Raw genomic sequence first — 25,127 nt, forward strand, 5'->3', positions numbered from 1 at the left:
TCGAGTGGGATTTTGGCCTGCAAATTGAGTGGGTTTCTCTTGGACATTTAAGTTAGTAAGGTTGAGGGAGTATGAGGGTATAATGGGTAGTTTAGGCGAAAAAAGTCACGTGCAGGTCATGTTTTTCGTTTTCCGTTTGAGGTTAACGATTGATTTAGACGGAGGGGTTCAAATTGAGAGCAATTGAAAGTTCAGTGAGCTAAATTGAGAGATTTTAAAGTTTATGGGGGGTAGTTCGAAACAAGTGAAAGTTTGGGGGGTCTTCAGTGAAGTTTCCCAAAAAAAAAAACAAACAAACATCTCACTGTGATTTGGGGTTCCTCGGAAAAGTCGTTGAGGAAAAAAGAATTTTCAGCAGAAACTCATTAACTAATATTTTGAAGGGCATATTAGTCGGTTGACTATATCAACTTCCCCTGTTTCAACACATGCCACCAGGAAGTGATACAAGTATTTTCCAGGATTCTTTCTCTCTAGCTACTAAGCCTACTATGCAAAAACTCCTTGCCACCATGGATACTAAGAAGAATCCATGGCTCATGCTTTCTCGTCTCTTCCTGAGCTTATCTATCAACAATCATTGTTCCCTTGGACTGACACCATCTCCGCCAACCAATCTCTTTCTGGTGACCAAACCATCGTCTCTGCAGGTGGGAGCTTTGTACTGGGTTTCTTCCAAAATGGTAACTCTTCTAAATACTACATAGGCATGTGGTACAGTACAAGTAAAGTCTCAACCAAAACCATTGTTTGGGTCGTAAACAGATATACACCAATCTCCGATCATAGTTCTTCCGTATTAAGAATCTCGGATGGTAATTTGGTTCTCTTCAATGAGTCCCAAATCCTAGTTTGGTCCACAAATTTGACCTTCACCATTGCATGAAGTCCCGTAGAAGCTATTCTTCTAGATGAAGAAAACCTTGTTACGAGAGATGGGTCTATATCAAATTGTATTAAACTAACCTATTTAGTTAGTTTTACAGTTTAGGAAGATGGTTAGTTGGCAGCTGGTTTGTTATTCTTCATGCATGTGTTAAATGTGCATCACATGTAATAAATTCAGTTAGATTAGTTTCTGATCAGTTAGCTTGATAATCTAGTATAAAAAACAGAGCATTGCTCATTATTGAGTAAAAAATGAGAATCAGTTCTTCTCTTTCATTTTGTTTTCTTGTTATGGTGTCAGAGCAGTAAGAGTTCCCTGCCTTCCCTTGTTTTTCATCCTTCCGCCATTAAACTTCCTTCAAAGTTTTTCCTGTTTACATTCTTTCCAATTTTTTTTTCTCAAACAATCTCCTGCAATGGCCGATGATTTTTTGGTTTCTGCAGCCACTCATGAGAATTTTGTAGAAAGTTCATACTTTCTTCACCATGCAGACAGTCCTGGAATTGTTCTTGTTTCTCAACATTTGACTGGTGCAACTTTGTCATATGGAAACGATCAATGGATATGGCGCTGGTGGCCAAGAACAAGTTTGGTTTTGTGGATGGAAGTCTTCCCAAACTACCTGTAGGTGATCCTAACCTGCATTCTTGGGTGTGTTGTAATAACATGGTTTTATCATGGTTATTAAATTCTGTTTCCCAAGAGATTGCAAACAGTGTTCTGTTTCTCAACACTGCATCTGCTGTATGGAGTGATCTGATTGAAAGGTTCAGCCACAGCAATGGACCACGAGTGTTTGAATTGAAGAGATCATTGTCTTCTCTCCAGCAAGGTACAAATTCTGTAAGTACCTATTTCACTCAGCTTAAGAGTTTGTGGGATGAACTCTCTAGCTTTCGTCCTCTTCCTACTTGTACTTGTGGTGGTTTGAAAGTTGTTCTTGATTTTCATTCTCAATAATATATTTTCTAGTTCCTCATGGGACTAAATGATTCATTTTCAAGTGTTCGAGGTCAAATCCTTCTGATTGATCCTCTCCCATCCTTTAATAAAATTTTTGCTATGGTTTTTCAAGAAGAAAGACAACGTTTGGTTGCTTTCTCTCGTAACACTCTTTTGTATTCTGAGCCTACTGTCTTGATTTCCAAAGCCATTCCTAAACCTCAACTCGTTTCTCTAAGCCATATAACCGCAGGGAAAGCCCCATTTGTACTCATTGTGGTTTCTCTGGCCACACAATTGACAAGTGTTACAAGTTACATGGATATCCATCGGGTTACAAACCAAGAGGAAGGATTACTTACTCTGCTAATCAAGTTCAGGAAACATCTCAAGCCGAACCTATTCTGCATATTACTCCAGATCAGTGTTGTCAGTTGCTTGATCTGATCAAACCACAAGAGAATCTAAATCATGATGTGAGTTATGCCAATCAAGTAGGTCCTGCTTCATCTACTCAAGATCATTTGTTTTCAAACATGGTAGGTAATCTTTCATCTTCATATTGTAGTTCTTTGAACCAACAATATTCTGTATTTTCACCTTTGCATTCACAAATGCGTGTTCAAACTTCTGTTTGGATTATAGACACAGGGCTACAGATCATATGGTTAGCTCTATATCATTTTTTACTTCCATTACTGCAAAAATTTCTAGAAATGTTAAGTTGCCTAATGGTCAGTTTGTTGAAGTCACTTACATAAGGACTGTCAAAATTTCTGACTCCTTCATTCTCACAAATGTCTTGTGTGTTCCATCTTTTTCATTCAATCTCATTTCTGTTAGTAAACTTCTTCACAATGTTCATTGATGCATTATTTTTCTTTCTGGACATTGTTTCATACAGAACTTACTCACTTGGAGGACGATTAGTTTGGGTGAAGAAAAGTGTGGCTTGTTTTATCTATTGCTGCCTAAATCAAGGAGACATTCACCTGCTGTCCAGACTTTCATTCCACCTAGAGCTAATGTTTCTGCTTTAAGTCCTTTTAAAAATTCTATTTCTGATGTTTGGCATTTTAGTTTAGGTCACATTTCCAATTCCAAAATAAAACTTTTACATGATTCTATCCCTGCCATATCATGTAATCCTTCTACCATTTGTACTATTTGTCCATTAGCTAAGCAACGTAGGCTTTCATTTCCTATTAATAACTCAAGTTCATGTTCTGTTTTTGAATTGGTCCATTGTGATTTATGGGGACCTTTTGCTGTTTCATCAATAAATGGAAGTCATTATTTTCTTACAATAGTTGATGATTTTTCTAGATACACATGGGTTTATTTACTTCATTCTAAATCTCAAACCAGTAATATCATTCAAACCTTTTACAGCTTAGTTCTTACTCAATTCAAGGTCAAAATAAAAACAATTTGATCTGATAATGGCGCTAAGTTTTCCATGCATGATTTCTTTAACTCTCATGGAATAATGCATCAACTTAGCTGTGTTGAAACTCCACAACAGAACTCTGTTGTGGAACGTAAACATCAGCATTTACTGAATGTGACTCGAGCACTGCGTTTTCAAGCTCATCTACCTATCAAATTTTGGGGTGACTGTGTTTTAACAGCCACTCATATTATCAACAGAATTCCTACTCCAAATCTTTCTAATAAGTATCCTTATGACCTTTTGTTTTCCAAAGTTCCATCATATGATCATCTTAGGGTGTTTGGCTGTTTGTGTTTTGTTTCTACTCTTCATCGAAATAGAAATAAGTTTGATGCTAGGGCAAAGCCTTGTGTTTTCTTAGGATACCTTAATGGCATTAAGGGATATAAACTCTATGATCTTACTTCCAAAACTCAGGTTATATCTCGAGATGTTCATTTTTATGAATCTGTTTTTCCTTTTGCTTATCCTCATCACTTCAATTTTGATGGTTGCTTTGTAATTCCACATTCCTTGTTTGATGTTCCAACTCCCAATAGTTCAGTTCCTGTTTCTGCATCAGACAATCTCCCTAGAGCTTCCATTTTTCATGTTTCATCTCCTATAGTTGATCCTTTACCTAACTCAATTGTTTCTTTACCTGAGTCATCCATTGTTTCGGTTTCGTACTTGTATTCCTCCCAGAAAGTCTACTCGGCAAAAATGTAAACTTGGATATTTGCAACAGTATCATTGTAACTTAGTTACTCAATCTTTCAATTCAATTGATCCTAAAAGTGATATTTCTGTTTCAGGTATTTCCTTTCCTCTTAATTCTTTCCTTGATTACAATATGCTTTCTGATTCTTACAAACACTTTAGTTTGGCTGTCTCATCCCAAGTTGAACCTCAGTTTTTTCATCAAGCTGTATCTTCCCCTCAATGGCGTGAGGCCATGGCAACTGAAATCAATGCCCTTGAAGCAAATGATACTTGGAAAATTACTGATCTGCCTCCTTATAAGCACCTTGTAGGTTGCAAGTGGGTTTATAAAATCAAACATAGAGCCAATGGAAAAATTGAGAGGTATAAAGCTCGCTTGGTTGCAAAAGGGTATACTCAAAGAAAGGGTCTTGATTATAGTGATACATTTTCCCCAGTTGCAAAATTAACCACAGTGAGATGTCTTCCAGCCTTAGTAGCAATCCATAATTGGCATCTTCATCAATTAGATGTCAATCATGCATTTCTGCATGGATCCCTTGATGAGGAGATTTTTATGAAGTTACCTTCTGGTTTTGGATTGAAGGATTCATCTAAAGTTTGCAAGCTTAAGAAATCACTTTATGGTCTTAAACAAGCCTCTTGGCAGTGGTTTTCAAAATTCTCTTCTACCCTTATACAGCATGGTTTTACTCAATCCATGTCTGACTATTCTCTTTTATCTCAAGTAAAGAAAACGTCTCTTATTATTCTACTTGTATATGTAGATGATATTGTCATAGCAAGTAATGACAGCCTACCTATAGAAGAGCTTAGTAAATTTCTCAATTCAGCTTTTAGTTTGAATGACCTTGGAGAATTGAAGTTTTTCTTAGGGCTTGAAATTGCAAGAAGTGCAAAGGGCATTTCCTTATCACAGAGGAAATATGCCTTAGAAGTTTTAGATGATTATGGAATGCTTGCGTGCAAACCCTCTTCTGTTCCTATGGAAGCTAATTTCAAGTTGTCTAGAGAAGAAGGTGAATTAATTTCTGATCCAGCCACTTACAGAAGGCTTGTGGGAAAGCTGGTTTATCTTACAATCACAAGGCCAGATTTATCATATTCTGTGCAGTTGTTAAGTCAGTTCATGGATTCTCCTCGTAAGCCTCATCTTGATGCTGCACACAAGGTCCTTAGGTACATTAAATCCTCTCCTGGACAGGGCATCTTCTTCTCAGCTTCTTAGAATTAGATTTGAAGGCATTTTGTGATTTTGATTGGGCCGGATGTCCTGATAGTCACAGATCAATTACAAGGTTTTGTATTTTTCTAGGAGATTCCCTAATCTCTTGGAAATACAAGAAGCAACACACGGTATCAAGATCCTCTGTTGAGGCAGAGTACCGATCCATGGCTGTTGTCACTTGAAAGCTTACTTGGTTACATGCTTTACTGAAAGATTTACAGCTTCAACATCCTCAACCAGCTTTGGTTTTCTGTGATAGTCAAGCAGCTATTCACATTGCTGCAAATCCTGTCTTCCATGAACACACCAAGCACATCGAAATCGATTGTCACATTGTGAGAGAGAAAATTGCTACTGGTTTGATTCGAACATTACATGTATAGTCCAAGCATCAACTGGCTGACATACTTACCAAGCCTCTATCTCGCACATATTTTCATTCTCTGTTGTCCAAGTTGAATGTCATCAATATTTTCCATACTGATGAACATTCCACTTGAGGGGGCGTATCAAACTGTATTAAACTAACCTATTTAGTTAGTTTTACAGTTTAGGAAGATGGTTAGCTGGCAGCTGGTTTGTTATTCTTCATGCGCGTGTTAAATGTGCATAACATGTAATAAATTCAGTTAGATTAGTTTCCGATCAGTTAGCTTGATAATCTAGTATAAAAAACAGAGCATTGCTTAATGTAATCATTATTGAGTAAACAATGAGAATCAGTTCTTCTCTTTCATTTTGTTTTCTTGTTAGTCTAGTTCATCAAAATATTTATGGCAAAGTTTTGATCACCCAGCTCATACATGGCTTCCTGGTAGTAAGCTTGGATTCAACAAAATTACCAATGAAAACCTACACCTCATTTCATGGAAGAATGAAGAGGATCCTGCACTAGGACTGTTCAATCTTGAACTAGAGGCATATAACAGTTCATATATTACTATGTGGAATAGGTCCATTCAGTATTGGACTAATGGAGCTTGGGATGGGAAAATTTTTAGCTTAGATCGTGAAATGACATTCAATTATACCTACAACTTCAGTTATGTTAACAATACAAATGAGAGTTATTTCACCTATTCTCTTTACGATCCTTCCATCATTTCTCTATTTGTGATGGATGTTTCTGGGCAGGTTGAGCAATATACATGGTATTCATTCAAAAAAACATATACATGGTTACCGACTACCGATCAGTGGAGTTTGGTTTGGTCTGGACAGAAAACACACTCCGTGGTTTATGCTTTTTGCAGGGCTTTTGGTATCTGCAATGAAAATTCCTTGTCTTTTTGTAGCTGTTTGACAAGTTTTATTCCTAAGTCGCAGAACAACTAGAATTTGTTGGATTATTTTGGTGGGTGCCTGAGGAGAACTGCTTTACTGTGTGAGGATACCAGTCTTACTAGTAGGCAGGCGGACAGGTTCTTTCCAATGCCCAGCATGGCATTGGGGTTGGAAATGCTGCAGAATGTGATTCCACCTGCTTGAATAACTTCTCTTGCACTGCTTATGCTTATGAAATCAATAATTGTTCAATTTGGGTTGGAGATCTCTTGAATCTGCAACAACTTTCAGGAGATGATTCTAATGGGAGAACTTTGTATCTCAAACTGGCAGCCTCTGAGTTTCCTAGTAAAAAGGATAATAAGGTCATGGGGATAAATATTGTTGATGCTGTTGTGGGTTCAGTTGCAGGGGTAGCCGTTCTGCTAGGCCTTTTTGTGGTTGTAATCTTTAGGCGAAGGAAGAAAGCTGTTGGAACAGGAAAAATAGTGGAGGGTTCATTGGTGGCATTTGGGTACAGAGACTTGCGAAATGCGACCAAAAATTTCTCGGACAAGTTGGGGGGAGGAGGCTTTGGTTCTGTTTTTAAAGGGACGTTATCCAATTCAACACTCATAGTAGTCAAGAAACTTGAAAGCATCAGCCAAGGAGAAAAGCAATTCCGCACAGAAGTCAGAACAATTGCAACAGTGAACCATTTAAATCTTGTTCGGCTTCGTGGGTTTTGCTCCGAAGGTACTAGAAAGTTGCTGGTGTATGATTATATTCCAAATGGCTCTTTAGAGTCTCATCTTTTCCATGAAAAGTTTTTGGACTGGAAAACAAGACACTAGATTGCTATTGGAACAGCTAGAGGGTTGACTTATCTCCACGAGAAGTGTAGAGAGTGCATCATACACCGTGACATAAAACAATAAAACATTCTTCTTGATGCCTTTTTATGTCCAAAAGTGGCAGATTTTGGCCTCGCCAAGCTTGTTGGGTGGGAATTCAGCCGAGTCCTGACAACCAAGAGAGGCACAAGAGGCACAAGAAACAAAGATCACACTCAGGAATTTAATTCTTCACGGAGTGAACCCGCTTTGATACCAATTGAAAAACGCTTAACAGAGAAAATATCACAATTTTATGCGGAATTAACGGATATTTAAATCTAAGCAAACAATTATGAAAATAAAGTAAAATCAAACACGCAGATTTTGGTGACGAAGAGGAAACCTTTTAGAAAGCATTTTAAAAGTAAAACCTCTCCGAGGCAGCCAAACCTAAAAAATCACCATCAAAAGATTATCCAGAGATTACAGACACTAGGAACACTTACAACCTTTTGCAAAACCTTGGCTCTGTAAGATCAACAGCCTCCAACTTACCTCCTCGCTTACAATCTTCTTCAACATGATTCTCCTTTATCAGACCCTTCCTATAGACTTCAATTAAGCACACAATCAAAACTAACAAAAATCCTCTAAGAGGAATCACTTTGGCTCACAACAAATAAATCACTCAAGCACAGCCTCACACGAATTCTAGGGTTCTAAAATTCGTGCCTCTCTCTTTTGTAATGGTGTATATATATCAGTAAATTAAACCTTAGACCTGGGCCCACTAAAAACATGTTTTTGGGCATAATAGGTATGGGGTGTCCGGACAAGTTAATGGGTTGTCCAGACAGGGCCTTGTGGAACAAAAATATGCTTACTAGAAAGCCTGTTCGAACAGTCTAGCACCCTGTCTGGACATGGCCTGCAGTGGGGAGAAAACAACATTTTGGAAATGCTATCTAGCCTTGATCAACAACTCCGATCGATGGGCGTTTGGGGTCCGATTGAGCTGCAACTTTACAGGGACGTTCATGACACATGAATCTACATTATGAATGGTGGAGATTTGATTCTGAGCATTTTATATCAGTGTTTGAGTCTGTAAACAGTAACCTCTGCATTTTGGAACCGAATTGAGCTAACAAAAATACTAACAATCCTAATTCTGATTGTACCGATACCAACAATCTTGCAGGCGACAATATTTTCCATCAAGACTGAACCACCATTGACTGAATCATAGGTAGTAAACCAATCCCTTTTAGGGGACATATGAAATGTACAAGCGGTATCAAGGACCCACTTGTCGTCATCAGAAACGGTAACTGCAAGGACAAGGTTTGAGCCCTTAGAATTTCCTTCGACAACACCAGCCACAGAAGAGGAACTTTGCTTGTCACCTTCCTCTTTATTTTTCAACTTAGGACACTCAGATTTATAATGCCTTTTTTTTTTTTTTTTTTTTTTTTACAATAGTAACACTTTACTTTCTTCTTTGACCTGGACTGCGATCGGCCTCTTAATTTACCTTTACTTGAGTCCCTCTCACTGGATCGACCTCTAAAATTAGAAGAATTTTCTGAACGACCCTTAACAAATAAACCCTCTGCCTAATTATCACTACCTTTATTATTCAATCTTGTCCTCAACTCCATAGAATTTAAAGCAGATTTAACATTGGCTAACGAGATAGTATCTCTACCGTACAACATTGAATTAACAAAATTATCAAAGGCATCTGGTAGTGAACACAACAAAATCAGGGCTTAATCCTCATCATCTACTTTAATATCAATATTTTTTAGATCCAAAATAATTATATTAAAGTCATCAAGATGATCACAAAGCGGTATACCTTCTTTCATCTTGAGGGTGTATAACCGTTGCTTCAAATACAATCGGTTAGTGGGGGATTTCGTCATGTACAAGCTCTCCAGCTTCTTCCAAAGTCTAGCGGCTGTTTCTTCATCGACAACTTCTCTTTAAACTCCATATAAAAAAGACAACAAAATTGTACTGTGGGCTTTTTCTTCAAGTTCCTTCCTTTCCTCCATTGATGATGTTGATGGCACCTCGCCATCCAAAATCTTTGCCAAGCCTTGTTGTCGTAACAAAGCTCGCATCTTGATGTGCCAAAGGCTAAAACTATTCTGACCATCAAAATTTTCTACTTCGAATTTTGCAGCAGCCATCCTGCAAAATAAATACCCGAGCTCTGATACCAGTTTGTTGTGACAAATGCAAACCCAAGATCACCAAAGAAGCAGAAAAGTACAGAATAGAAAAATTACACAACCACACAAGATACCAAAATTTAAGTGGTTCGGCTTAATAAGCCTACATTCACCGGCGGAAACGATCCAGGAGAAATTCACTAACAAAAGAGTGGAGTACAAAGAGTAGTACAAACAAAACCACTCAAACTCAAAAGTCCCAATACACCCCAATTTCACTCAAAAGAGAATTAAATATAAAAGAATTTTTTTTTTTTTTTTTTTTTAAATTCTCTAAGCTTTTTAGCACTCCAAACGTGAGATCAAACTAAAGAAAAATGGTGTATCTCTTCTTCTGTCTGCAACACAAGTCTCTCTCTCTCGGCAACTTCAGTTTTTCTTCTTTCTCTATTTTTAACTAAAGTTGATGCCTCTCTTTCCTTAATAACCGAATGGCTTCAATAGGAGACAACAAACCCTTTTTGTCAAAGCTTCTAGAAGAAGCTAAATGAATAGAGAGACAAGATGGACATGCGGGAGAGAAACTTAAGTCAAAAAGTATGAGATGTAAAAGTAACCATTGGGGCCCACGGTAAGGTTGACGAAGAAATGCAAGTCACCTCTTCCACAATTTTTACTAAGTTGATAATATGGGACGTTGCATAAGATATAAAAGGACATTAGTTAAAAGGGTTAAATACTTCATATCCCCTTAGGGTTTCTCAACTTTATTTTTTTTTCCTCTGTGGTTTCATTTTTATCACAGGAGGTCCCTGTGGTTTTGATAAGTGACCAAGTTAGTCCATCCGTTAGTTGAACGTTATTTGATCATTAGAACTGACACATGGACCAATCGGACGTCGACATGTGACACATATTAAATTTTTTTTTAAAAAAAAAATGTTTTTTTTTTTAAAAAAAGAAACTGAAAAAAAATTGGGGGTGGTTTCGGCCACCCCCAAGGCTCTATGGAGCCACCCCCAATTTTTTCCCGTTTCTTTTTTTTTAAAAAAAATAAATAAATAAAAATTAAATATGTGCCACGTGTTGACGTCTAATTGGTCCACGTGTCAGTCCTAACGGTCAACTAACGGATGAACTAATTTGGTTACTTATCAAAACCACAGGGACCTCCTGTGATAAAAATGAAACCACAGGGGGGGGAAAATAAAGTTAGGAAACCCTAGGGGGTATGAAGTATTTAACTCTAGTTAAAAATATATAACCAAAAAATTATAGCAATACAAATTGAAATATATGTGGTTTGCTTGCTATATCTTTTATTTAAGTCAGGAAATTGCCTAGTCTCATTTTGCAGCCTCAAACTTTTCCATCATAGTATTGGAAGGCAACCATATGTTACATGTTAATAGTTTTGCAATAAGTTACTATGATCAAAAAAAAAAAAAAAAATTGGCTTTAAAAAAAAAATTATAAGAAGCGACAAAAAAGTATATTCATAAATAGGCCTACTATTTATGAATACTTATTAATTGTTCTAACCTTCATGTTCATCCCCTCGGTTTTTTTCCCCCTTATTTAATTATCACTTACAAAATCAGTACATTCAATGTTCTTTATGATTGCAATCCAGGTTTCACATTTTGATTTTTAGGCTGGGTAGGTTTTATTTATTTATTTATGTTTCCTTATAAATGTAGGCTGAGTAGTTTTATTTACTTCAAAATTTCTAGCATATATTTGTCAGTAGTTCTGCTTATATATGAAACAGATGATCCAAAGAAAACAGAACACTTATTTGCATTTGATGGAGCTAAGGAAAGGCTTCATTTGTTCAAAGCTAATTTATTGGAAGAAGGATCTTTTGATTCTGCAGTTAATGGATGTGAAGGCGTTTTTCATATAGCATCTCCACTACTTCTTTCAGCCACTGAACCACAGGTTTAATCCAATATACTTCTCTTTACTCCATTTTCTTTTGCTTACTCGTATTTCTTTTTCATTATTTTTGTCCATTTTTATGTTCATGATCTCTCATGCAAATTTTGTGAAATATGATTAGCTTTTTGATAGCTTAACTTCATGGAACTGTTCGTGTAAGAGCTACTTCCCTTTCTGCTTTCACATTTCAGGTAGAATTAATTGATCCAGCAGTGAAGGGAACAATTAACGTTCTTAGATCATGTGGAAAAGTTCCTTCTGTCAAGAGAGTGATTTTAGCATCCTCTATGGTTGCAGTCACATATAATGGAAAACCTCTGACGTTTGATGTGGTAGTTGATGAGAACTGGTTTTCAGATGCACTTTTTTGTGAGAAATTGAAGGTGTGTGCTTATACTACAAAAATCAGGTGAATTTTTGACTGAGAGTTCCTTTATGGCAAAGTTTTGATCACCCAGCCCATACATGGCTTCCTGGTAGTAAGCTTGGATTCAACAAAATTACCAATGAAACCCAACGCCTCATTTCATGGAAGAATGAGGAGGATCCTGCACCAGGACTCTTCTCTCTTGAGCTAGAGGCAAATACCAGTTCGTTACGTTCGTATATTATTCCGTGGAATAAGTTGATTCCGTATTGGACTAGTGGACCTTGGGATGGGAAGAGTTTTAGCTTAGTTCCTGAAATGACCTCCAATTATATCTACAACTTCAGTTATGTTAACAACACAAATGAGAGTTATTTCACCTACTCTGTTTACGATCCTTCCACCATTTCTTTATTCATAATGCATGTTTCTGGGCAGATTAAGCAACTGACCTGGTTAAACACTACCAATAAGTGGAATTGGTTTTGGTCTCAACCGAAAACACAATGCGAGGTTTATCCTTTTTGCGGGGCTTTTGGTATCTGCAACGAAAATTCCTTGTCTATTTGTAGCTGTTTGACAGGTTTTATTCCTAAGTCGCAGAACGACTGGAATTTGTCGGATTATTCTGGTGGGTGCATGAGGAGAACTGCTTTAAAGTGTGAGAATACCAATCTAACTAATGGGCACGAGGACAGGTTTTTACCAGTGCCCAGCATGGCATTGCCTGTACTGAAATCTGATGGGGTTGGAAGTGCTGCAGAATGTGAATCCACCTGCTTGAATAACTGCTATTGCTCGGCTTATGCTTATGAAATCAATAATTGTTCAATTTGGGCTGGAGATCTCAAGAATCTGCAACAACTCTCAAGAGATGATTCTAATGGGAGAACTCTGCATCTCAAACTGGCAGCTTCTGAGTTTCCTAGTAAAAAGAATAATAAGGCCAAGGGGATAAATATTGTTGGTGCTATAGTGGGTTCAGTTGCAGGGGTAGCCATTCTGCTAGGCCTTTTTGTTGTTGTAATCTTTAGGCGAAGGAAAAAAGCTGTTGGAACAGGAAAAATAGAGACTTGGTGGCATTTGGGTACAGAGACTTGCAAAATGCGACCAAGAATTTTTCGGACAAGTTGGGGGGAGGAGGCTTTGGTTCTGTTTTCAAAGGGACGTTATCTGATTCAACAGTCATAGCAGTCAAGAAACTTGAAAGCATCAGCCAAGGAGAGAAGCAATTCCGCACAGAAGTCAGTACAATCGGGACAATCCAACATGTAAATCTTGTTCGGCTTCGTGGGTTCTGCTCCGAAGGTGCTAGAAAGTTGCTCGTCTATGATTATATGCCAAATGGCTCATTAGAATCTCATCTTTTCCATGAAAAGTTTTTGGACTGGAAAACAAGATACCAGATTGCTATTGGAACAGCTAGAGGGTTGACTTATCTCCACGAGAAGTGCAGAGAGTGCATCATACACTGTGACATAAAACCAGAAAACATTCTTCTTGATGCGCCTATTTATGTCCAAAAGTGGCAGATTTTGGCCTGGCCAAGCTTGTTGGGCGGGAGTTCAGCCGAGTCCTGACAACCATGAGAGGCACAAGAGGTTATCTTGCTCCGGAGTGGATTTCGGGGGTGGCGATTACAGCCAAGGCCGATGTTTACAGCTATGGAATGATGCTTTTCGAATTTGTCTCGGGAAGGAGAAACTCTGAGGCATATGCGGATGGCAAAACTAGTTTCTTCCCAACTGGGGCTGCGAGCCTCATAGGTGAAGGGGGCGATGTCCTTAGCCTGTTAGATCCCAGGCTGGAGGGAAACGCTGATGTAGAAGAGCTCACAAGAGTTTGTAAAGTTGCTTGTTGGTGCATCCAAGATGATGAAACTAGCAGGCCGCGGATGGGTCAGGTAGTTCAAATTCTTGAGGGAGTTTTAGATGTGAACCTGGCCCCGGTTCCAAATTCTCTCCAAGTACTGTTTGCTGACAACCAGGAGCACATAAATTTTTACACCGAGTCACCCTCAAGCCAAAGTTCAGGCACAGAGCAATTCTTCAACTGCTTCCTCTCAGTCGAACAGTGGCATGTCATCAACGAGTTCAAAGTCTCGAGAGCAATCAAGTGAAGACATCTTGAGCTCTTATATATGTTTGGTAAAGAAAGAATTTTCTCATTTTTGTTCTTTCGAATTTGCGTCCTAAGAACTGTTGTATATGGCTTATATTTTTCTGGCAGGAGTGTGATAGGTCCCAGTCAGTTAATAAAGATAAACCGATAATCTTCAATTGGGATGTGAGTAACCACAATACAAATTTTCACTTAGGGCTAGAGGAATGCCACAATACAAACACTTTCTTCTTTACTCTTCCTATATATTCTAATGACACAAATATATATAAACTCAATACAACGGTTACTACTTTTATTAAAGAAAGCTACCCACAATCTAAGTAAATTACCCACTATCCATGTTAACAAATATATATTGACAATAATTGATAAAGTTAACAATTGAAGCTAAGAACTATCACCCATGTCTTATGACATGTTGATAAGGTGGAAGTTGAGTCCTATGAGACACTATCACAGTGTTTGTGTGTTTGTGTATTCCATAGAAGCATTGTTTCAAAATCTCAAATAATGCAATTGGCTATGGCTACTGGTGTTGCTATTAGAGTTCATTTAGTTTATCATCTGATCATCCCTCTTTGGGTTTTTCTTCTTTAATTGTTTTGGTGACCAAACATGCATGATTGACATATAGTGTGAAAACTGAAGAAATTCATAATGCTATGAATATCAAATGCGGAATAATAAAATAGACAAGAGACAAAATATTTTACGTGGTTCGGTCTATGACAAATCTCACACAATATATTCTAACACAAATATTTTATCAATTACAATCAATACAAATATATTCTCATAATATCAAATCTCACACAATATATTCTAACATTCCCCCTCAAACTCAAGGTGAAAGATGCTGAAACCTTGAGTTTGATTTTCTTGGACTGCATTAGCTAGAGGCGGTTGGCGACGGTGATATGATATGCGCCTTCAATAAAATTAGGCCAAGTATGGACCAAAATGCAAAAGCAAACTATGAGCTAAAATGGGCTTGGGTTTTAAACAATACAACAAGGCCGAAGAGAAATGGGCCAACAATGGGCCAAAAATGAAAGCCATTGTGGGCTAAAATAGGCGTAGGCTTTAAACAATACCACAAAGGTCGAAGACATTGGGCCAACAAAGGGCTAAAAAATTGGTCTAGGTCAACAAAGGACCAACAATATAGCAAATAATGATTAGGCCAACTTTGGGCTGAAATGACCAGGGTTTTAAACAATACCACAAAGGCTGAGTAGAAAGAGGCCAAGTATGGGCCAAAAGATGGGCAACTTGGCCTCTTTTGAATTTTTTTGTTTTGTTTTTTGTTTTTTTTGTTTTTTTTGTCAATTGAGATTCTTTTCCCCATTTTTTTTTACACGGTTAATTTCATTTTTTTTTTCTCAAGAATATCCTAGTCGCTGATTACATAAACTAGGATAATGATTGCCTTAATCCCGTAACCAAACAGAACTCCTATAGAACTGAATCAGGATATATATTCCTAAACTAGAATAGGAATATCTGCATACTCAAAAAAGGTAAATCAAAATCGTTACCAAACACCATTCATCTTCTTCAATTTCTTCTCCAAATTGACAGCACACATTGCTGGTGCCGGCGATGGTGGGTTGTGAACGGTGAGGTTGAGCGACATTTTTTGTAAGGTGGGCTGATGCTAGACAGCATGTATTGGCGCCTCTGGATCGAGGGATGGTGGAGGAGAAGATCTTTGGTGCGGCGCAATGGTGTGGACTGATGATGGCGACGGACAGTAGGTACGGCATGACAGTGCATGGATCGTTGGCCGAACGGTTCCAGTTGGAGGCAAAATCTGAGGAGAAGTTGGTGGAGAAGATGGCAAAGAAGATGTCGGTTATGTGGTCAGAAGGGCTTCAAGGTTTCTCTACAAAATGTGGCAGGCGGAGAGAGGGTACTTCGAAGCTTTGGACAACTCTGGAGAAGATGCCGAAGCCGAAGGCTCGAGGAGACGAGGTTGACGGTGGATTTGCCGGAGAAGAAAACTGGTGGATTCTTCTCACAGATCTCTTCCCTTTTTCTTTTTCCTTTTCGTTTACATCAAAGAAAAACAAAACAAACCAAAATAAAGTCCACAAGACCATTTGGATCGATCACTGGCATAAGCCGGTGGCTTTGATACCATGAAAAAATTTATAATGCTATGAATATCAAATGCGAAATAATAAAATAAACAAGAGACAAAATATTTTACGTGATTTGGTCTATGACCTACGTTCACAGATAAAGCTCAAATAGCTACATTATACTCTTCTTGAATGATTATTTTACAATATAAATGTTCCCTATTTATAGGGATGTGGAGAGAATACAAAAAGATATGATTGATAAAATCAAATCAGTATTGAATGTTTCTGATTTGATTTTATTAATTACAATCAGTACAAATATATTCTCATAATATCAAATCTCACACAGTATATTCTAACATTCCCCCTCAAACTCAAGGTGAAAGATGTTGAAACCTTGAGACTGTATTGGCTAGAGGTAGTCGGTGACGGTGATATGAGATGCGCCTTCAATAAAATTGGGCCTACTATGGGCCTTAAATATGTCACATGGACTAAACATATGCCGCTTTGAGCTTTTTTATTATTATTATTTTTTTTTTTAATGCTACAAAACATAAAATCAAAAGCTGCAACATCCAAATGGCTAAACTAGAAAAAATAATAAATAGATAAAATAAATAAACTCTGCGACTGTTGCATCTTGTGAAACGGCCAGTCTATGGGCTTCAACTGATGGTGCATAGATCCATGATGGAGTGTTTGAAGGAGCTTCGGATGACGACAAAGTGGTCAGGGTGGTCGGAGCAGGCGCATCTACTTGAAGAGATGACACGGAAATCGGTGGATTTGCGATGGGTTGAGCTCTCTTCTTGCGGATTTGGTGATTTCTTCTTCTTGCACTAGGAGCTATCTCTGTGCTGCTCAAGGGTATCATGATATCCCAGTAGATGAACAAAAGAGCAAGTTGAAAGAGAAACCATCGTTGATGCTGATCATGCCAAATGTGGATTTATTATTATTATTATTATTAAGATGTGGCATGTGGGGGGAGAGATTGTGAGAGAAAAAAAAAATCATAGGATCGAAAATTATCATTAGCCTATACCTTTGATATCATATTAGAACTTATAATTTAGAGAAGAGAAATAAGAACAAGGAAGAGAGAATCAGAAAATTAAGGTGGTTCGGCCTACGTCCACACACCAAAGCCTTTTTGTGGCTACATATTTTATTTTAACTTTTTTTTTTATGATTATTATTGTATACAATACTATATTTATAGAGAAATAGTACGAATGTTACATGTCTCTTGTACTTCTACATTAACAACCATAATTATAATTCTTGTCACTTGAGTTCTTATAACTTCTCTTGAGCTCTTGTAACTATCATCTCTTGAGCTCTTGTAACTCTTATCTTAATAAATACAATCACTAAGCAATTCAAAGATATCATGAAAGAAAAAGATGAACTACGTTTGATAGAAAATGTTGATAAAAGGATAAGAGGGATACCCTCGACTTCTGTGGTGTATGAAGATTGTGTTTATGGGAGGGAGGGAGATAAAGAGGCTATAGTTGAATTATTGATGAGTGAAACATATAATAATGATGCTGAGATCTCTATGATTTCGATACATGGCATGAGAGGTGTAGGAAAAACAACTCTTTCCCAACTTGTATTCAATGATAAACGTGTGCAAAGTCATTTTAACGTGAAAGTATGGGTCATGTTTCTGAAGATTTTGATGTTGAAAGTTGACAAAAACTATTTTTGAATCTGTTATCTCTCAATCGATTCAAACCAGTGAAGCCAAAGATATAGAAATATTGAAACTCAAATGGGATGGCAATCTAGAAATGTTGCAAGTCAAAGTAAAGAATCAACTGCTTGGAAATTAAGAAGTTTCTACTCATTCTGGATGATGTCTGGACTTGTGACTACATGAAGTGGGATAGCCTACGTACTCCTTTCCTTACAGGGACTACTACAGAAAGCAGAATTATCATCACAACTCGCGATCGGAAAGTTTCATCAAAGATGATGGGTAAAGAAACTAAAGTTTCAGCTCACCCTTTGCAACTGTTGTCTGATGATGCTTGTTTTTCTATATTTACCCTACATGTCTTGGGAGCAAGGGACTTCAGTGCAGCTTCAAACCTTAAAGGTATTGGTGAGAAAATCGGTAAGAAGTGTAAAGGCTTGCCTTTGGTGGACATACCCTTTGTAGGCCTCTGATGAACCGAATCATCGCAGGTGGGTAGAAGTATCCAACATGAGGATATTGGATGCACTAGAAGAGAGAGATGAAATTGTTCCAGTTCTTATGCGGAGTTACCACCATCTAGATTTACATTTAAAAAGGTGTTTTGCGTATTGTTCCATACTCTCAAAGGACAATGAATTTGAAGAGAAGCAACTTGTTCTCTTGTGGATGGCAGAAGATTTAATTCAACTACAACAAGAAAAACAAATGGAAGATTTGGGTAGTGATTATTTTCAAGAGCTGATAAAAAAGTCATTTTTCCAAAAATCAAGCAAGGATAAATCACGATATATGATGCATGACTTTATCAACACTTTGGCTCAATGTGTTGCAAGAGGTACATGCTTAGGATGGATGACAGATTTGAGGAAATTCCAAAAAAGGCTAGGCATTTGTCTTACTTGTGTGGCAACGGTAATTGTCGTATTAAATTTAAGGCTTTATCTGAGCTTACACGTTTTCGAACCTTCCTACCCCTTGTGCTGCCAAAAAGGGGGACCCATTCCTTGACTTGTAACGTTTCTCTTCAATTGTTGACAAATTTAGGATGCTTAAGGGTCCTCTCTTTGAGGGGATACCATATAACTAAGTTACCGAAATCAATCGGTAATTTGAAGCATCTACGATACTTTGACCTTTCTAATACTAGTATCGTGAATATACTTAAATCATCAACCACTCTCCACAACTTACAAACATTGATATTAGAGAATTGTTCAAAGCTAGAGAGATTACCTTCAAAATTTCTGAACCTAGTCAATTTGCGCCACCTCAATATATGAAAAACATGTTCCTTGGTAGGAATGCCTCTGCAAATAGGTAAATTGACTTGTCTCCGGACATTGTCTAATTTAATTGTGGGAAAAGGTTCATGCTTCGGGGTAAAAGAGATGGGACTTTTGTTGCATCTCCAAGAGACACTCCACATTTCAAGATTAGAGAATGTGATTCAACCTCGAGATGAAACAGATGCCAATTTAATTCAAAAGGCCAATCTTGGTGAGTTGCTGTTGGAATGGACTCACAGCTTAGATGAGCCACAAGACAGAAAAGTTGATCTAGAGGTACTTAATGAGCTGCAGCTTCACGAGGCTTTGAAAAAGCTAACTATCAGGTGCTATGGTGGTATAGAATTTCCGGCATGCATGGTTAAGAGCTCCTTCATTTCCTAATATGGAACGCTTGAGAATTGAAAACTGTAATAAGTGCACATCATTGCCACCAATCGGGCAACTACCATCTCTCAAAGTCCCTTTTATCATAGGCATGACTATAGTGAAGAGTGTTGGTGATGAGTTTTATGGGGAGGGTTCCTTGCGACCTTTTAGATCCTAGGAGGCTTTGTATTTTGGAGAATATGGAGAATGGGAAAACTGGATTCTTTATGGAGAGTTTCCACACCTACATGAGCTTTCTATTCAAAGTTGTCCCCAGCTGTCGGGAAAGTTGAACTTTCTGGTATTTTTTGTTTCATAATTATATATGAAGAGGCTCATTGCCCACCATAGAAGATTTATTTTAATTTACTGTTGAGGAAATAGTCTCAGTAGTAAACTTTCTTGTTATGTTTTTAGTACAATTTCATATGTAAATTTATGTGAAAAAATTCAAAGTTTTACCCTTTTTTTTGTCATAAAATTCGTATTCGGTACAAACTCTAAACGCTAAAAACATTCGTAACTACATGAGTTTTTGAAGTTTAGGATCCAAATTTGAGTTGAATTAATTTCCAAACAACGTCATGTTTCGAAATCATGGGCAAATTTACCATTGAATTTATGAAATTTTAGGTTTCACAAATTCAATAATGAATTTATTATCTCTTATACAGACAATAGAGTCATAGACCTGGACAAAAAAAATAAAAATTGAAAACAAAACATTTCTCAAAATTATATGATCAACTTTCACCCTTTCCATCTCACCGCGATTATAGGGTTTCCTCGGAAAAGTTGTGAGCCAAAACGGACTTTAAACGCGACAACAAAATGGCAATATCCTGACGGGCGTATTCGTCAGTTGACTCCACCAACTTCCTCTGGCACACGGAAGCGAAACGAGTATTTAGACCCGTTCCTGAATTCGCTTCTCTCAAGCTACTCTGCAAAAATTCTTTGCAGCCATGGATACCAAGAAGAATCCATGGCTTATGCTTTCTCTTGTCTTCCTCGGCTTATCTATCAACAACCATCTTTCCCTTGGAGCTGACACCATCTCCGCCAACGAATCTCTCTCTGGTGACCAAACCATCGTCTCTGCAGGTGGGAACTTTGTACTGGGTTTCTTCAAACCAGGTAATTCTTCTAAATACTACGTAGGCATGTGGTACAGTACAAGTAAAGTCTCAACCCAAACCATAGTTTGGGTCGCAAACAGAGATAAACCACTCTCTGATAAAAGTTCTTCTGTATTAAGAATCTCGGATGGTAATTTGGTTCTCTTTAATGAGTCCCAAATCCCAGTTTGGTCAACAAATTTGACCTCCACCACTTCATCGAGTCCTGTAGAAGCTGTTCTTCTAGATGGTGGAAATCTTGTTGTGAGAGATGGGTCGAATTCAGCACAATATTTATGGCAAAGTTTTGATAACCCAGCTCATACATGGCTTCCTGGTAGTAAGATTGCATTCAACAAAATTACCAATGAAAACCAACGCCTAATTTCATGGAAGAATGAGGAGGATCCTGCACCAGGACTCTTCAATCTTCAGCTAGAGGCAAATACCAGTTCGTATATTATTCTGTGGAATAAGTCAATTCAGTATTGGACTAGTGGACCTTGGGATGGGAAGATTTTTAGCTTAGTTCCTGAAATGACCTCCAATTATATCTATAACTTCAGTTATGTTAACAATACAAATGAGAGTTATTTCACTTATTCTCTTTACGATCCTTCCATCATTTCTCGATTCGTGATGGATGTTTCTGGGCAGATTAAGCAACTGACCTGGCTAAACAATACCAATCTGTGGAATATGTTTTGGTCTCAACCGAAAACACAATGCGAGGTTTATGATTTTTGCGGGGCTTTTGGTAGCTGCAACCCAAATTCCTTGCCTTTTTGTACCTGCTTGAAAGGTTTTGTTCCTAAGTCACAGAACGACTGGAATTTATCGGATTATTCTGGTGGGTGCAGGAGGATAACCACTTTACAGTGTAAGAATACCAATCTTACTAATGGGCACGAGGACAGATTTTTACCAATGCCCAGCATGGGTTCTCCTGTACAACCACAATCCGTTGGGGCTGAAAATGCTGCAGAATGTGAATCCACCTGCTTGAATAACTGCTCTTGCACTGCTTATGCTTATGCTTATGCAAGCAACAATTGTTCATTTTGGGTTGGAGATCTCTTGAATCTGAAACAACTCACAGGAGATGATCCTAATGGGAGAACTCTATATCTCAAACTTGCAGCTTCTGAGTTTCCAAGTAAAAAGAATAACAAGGGAATTATTGTTGGTGCTGTTGTGGGCTCAGTTGCAGCAGTTCTGCTAGGCATTTTTGTGATTGTAATCCTTAGAAGGAGGAGGAGAGCTGTTGGAACAGGAAAAACAGTAGAGGGTTCATTGGTGGCATTTGGGTACAGAGACTTGCAAAATGCGACCAAGAATTTTTCGGACAAGTTGGGGGGAGGAGGCTTTGGTTCTGTTTTCAAAGGAACGTTATCTGATTCAACAGTCATAGCAGTCAAGAAACTTGAAAGCATCAGCCAAGGAGAGAAGCAATTCCGCACAGAAGTCAGTACAATCGGGACAATCCAACATGTAAATCTTGTTCGGCTTCGTGGGTTTTGTTCAGAAGGTGCTAAAAAGTTGCTGGTGTATGATTATATGCCAAATGGCTCTTTAGAATCTCATCTTTTCCATGAAAAATTTTTGGACTGGAAAACAAGATACCAGATTGCTCTAGGAACAGCTAGAGGGTTGGCTTATCTCCATGAGAAATGCAGAGAGTGCATCATACACTGTGACATAAAACCAGAAAACATTCTTCTAGATGCTTATTTATGTCCAAAAGTAGCAGATTTTGGCCTGGCAAAGCTTGTTGGGCGGGAGTTCAGCCGAGTCCTCACAACCATGAGAGGCACAAGAGGTTATCTTGCTCCGGAGTGGATTTCAGGGGTGGCCATTACAGCCAAGGCCGATGTTTACAGCTATGGAATGATGCTTTTCGAATTTGTCTCAGGAAGGAGAAACTCTGAGCCAGCTGCAGATGGCAAAACAAGATTCTTCCCAAAACTGGCTGCAAGCCTCATTGGTGACGGGGGCGATGTCCTTAGCCTGTTAGATCCCAGGTTGGAGGGAGACGCTGATGTAGAAGAGCTCACAAGAGTTTGTAAAGTTGCTTGTTGGTGCATCCAAGATGATGAAACTAGCAGGCCGCCGATGGGTCAGGTAGTTCAAATCCTTGAGGGAGTTTTAGATGTGAACCTTGCCCCGATTCCAAGATCTCTCGAAGTGTTTGCTGACAACGAGGAGAACATAATTTTCTTCACTGAATCATCCTCAAGCCAAAGTTCACAGGCACGGAGCAACGCTTCAACTGCTTCCTCTCAGTCGAAGAGTGGCGTGTCATCAACGAGTTCAAAGTCTTGAGACCAATCAAATGAAGACATCCTGAGCTCTTATATATGTTTGGTTAACCGGTTAATAATGTATTTTCTCATTTTTGTTCTTTTAAATTTGTGTCCTAATATCTGTTATATATGGCTTATATTTTTTCTGGTAGGAGCGTTTGTGTGTGTATTCCATAGAAGCATTGTTTCAAAATCTTAAATAATGAAATTGGCTATACTGTGCAATCGACTATATCGTTTTAGTTAAACTAACACGACCATATGAATAAAGTCAAGAGTAACTTGGTGGGGTTAAGGTTTAGTCTATACGAAGATGCCAGCAAGAAGAATGAGAAAGCCTGTCTTTTGCAGATATAATGATAACATTTTCAACCAATAGTAAAGACAAGCTAAATGTTACAAGAAACTAGTGATCTCAAATTAGCGACAAGATTAGCTGAACCCAAGATTACATGATGTTTTACTTATACTCTGTCCTTGGTATAGACATACAAGCAGATACTTTTCTTGTTTTGACCAATTATAAGGCCATCCATCTTTGTATCCTCTTCCATGTTGCTTTCATGTGGCATATCCCTTCCTGCACCATCAGCAGCTGCAGATATATATATTGGTGTCTATATCATATTCATGGTACATGGGCGTTGAATTCTGTTGACCCTTTTGCTCCTGAGCAGGCCATATAATATCAGATTGATCTCTCACGTACCGTTTTAGTATCATTATTTTAAAAATAGATTTATGATTAGTTTGAGGATTGTTTATCTTATCTGTTTGTAAGTCTAATTAAAGACGGTTTATGTTAATAAAAATCATACATAAAATTATTTTCAAACTTTTCTTTGAAGGAGGCCAAATTTCCTGTAAGGGCCTATATTACGCACTTGAGAAATCGGGCACGAACCATAGAATTGGTCAATTGGTGGTCTAATCCGACTGAATGAGTCGTGGTTACCTATTTTATGTACAAGTCAAGCCGTCCAACCAAAGAGCATTCCTATCATATACAAGTCATTAGGATGTACCTCAATGTGTATGATTAGTCTTTCTTTCCTTGTGTGGCTAAGCATCCCTGATTGAATTTCCCAAGCTAAAGGGATTGGGATTAAAAATAAAGACTATTCCTATATGGATCTGCATGATTGACCTGCAACATCCATTGAATGATCCCCTAAAAACTTCAAGGACTCGCCATAATTTGGTTGTCAGTTTTCAAAATAGTTTACTGTAATCTAGTTTTCTTTCATTAAGAAAAGCACCATATTTTCCGGGGATAATTCTCTTCACCCCTGGAAAGGTATGAATACCCAGTTGAATGATAACAGTTCTCTTAACTAGACAGTGGAGGCTTGCTTGTTTTATTTAGAGAAGTCTTTGATATTTTGATTTGCAGATCCAGGTGGGGATGAATAGGTGCAGCAAATACTCCCTAGCCCAAAATAATAGACAATTAATCATCCTCAGTGGTGAAACTTTTTGTAATTAATCATTAAATAATAACTAATCAAGTTCCTCAATCTCTGTATCCCCCAACACCAGACCTCCTCAATCTCTTCCACTTGCCCAGATCCATCTCCTTCTCGAACCCGACCCAGAAGACCGCAAATTATCAGAACCCCACAGTCTTTCTGGGAGACGTTAATCCAACCGGGCTGGACCATGCCACCGGCGCATCCTTCTCAAACCCGACCCAGTGACTCTTCCCAATTCCACAGCCAGTGCCACCAATTTTGGCAGTCCGAGCAATTCTAGTCACAAGCAACCCTTCTCCGATCGGCAGCAACTCGGTTCTTGCTCCACTGCACCACCAGGACTCCTTGGAGAACGCATTGTACCAGACAACAACGATGCCGCTTTGCTTCTTCACCGCTAGCACGGCCTTAAAAATTACTTCGTGATTCTCCAGATTACAGTCACTAAGCACGAAATTCGTTTCCTGTATTGGGTTAGTACCAGCTTTTGAGCTTCCCCCGTAACAAATTCAACGTTGCTGGAGATGGTTGCATACTTGCCATGATTTCTGAAATTCTGAAAACATGTAATTGGGAATGAAATAAAAAATACCCAAAAAAATGAACAATCAATCTACAAGAAAACATCATAGAACAATCAACAAGTTTCAAATTCATAAAAAGAAAAACCCAGTATTCAACCATCTGGTCCATCTCTCTCTGTCTCCGGCCGAACCCACACTCTCTCTCTCTCCGGCCATCTGCTTGCCAAACCCAACTCTTTTTTCGCCTACAACCCATTTAGGAAATCCAAATTTCACTCAAAATTTAAATCCCCAAATCTCTCCCTCCATCTCCATCTTCCCTCTCCCCCCCC

At 38.2% G+C, this 25,127-nt stretch overlaps 1 long non-coding RNA gene and 2 pseudogenes across 1 annotated transcript; 2 read left to right on the plus strand and 1 right to left on the minus strand.

Moving 5' to 3' along the window:
• The first annotated feature begins 512 nt into the window (after window positions 1-512).
• Window positions 513-19,393, plus strand: LOC132181701 (uncharacterized; annotated as a pseudogene).
• Window positions 19,394-20,123: 730 nt separating this feature from the next.
• Window positions 20,124-25,127, plus strand: part of LOC132181702 (uncharacterized) — a 68,328-nt pseudogene continuing 63,324 nt past the window's right edge.
• Window positions 24,200-25,122, minus strand: LOC132180867 (uncharacterized). The gene is made up of 2 exons (XR_009440202.1): window positions 24,953-25,122; window positions 24,200-24,827 (listed from the first exon to the last, which is right to left on the minus strand). It is a non-coding gene; the product is annotated as an uncharacterized LOC132180867 (long non-coding RNA).

This window comes from Corylus avellana, chromosome ca5, assembly GCF_901000735.1.
Source record: "Corylus avellana chromosome ca5, CavTom2PMs-1.0".
NCBI lineage: Eukaryota > Viridiplantae > Streptophyta > Magnoliopsida > Fagales > Betulaceae > Corylus > Corylus avellana.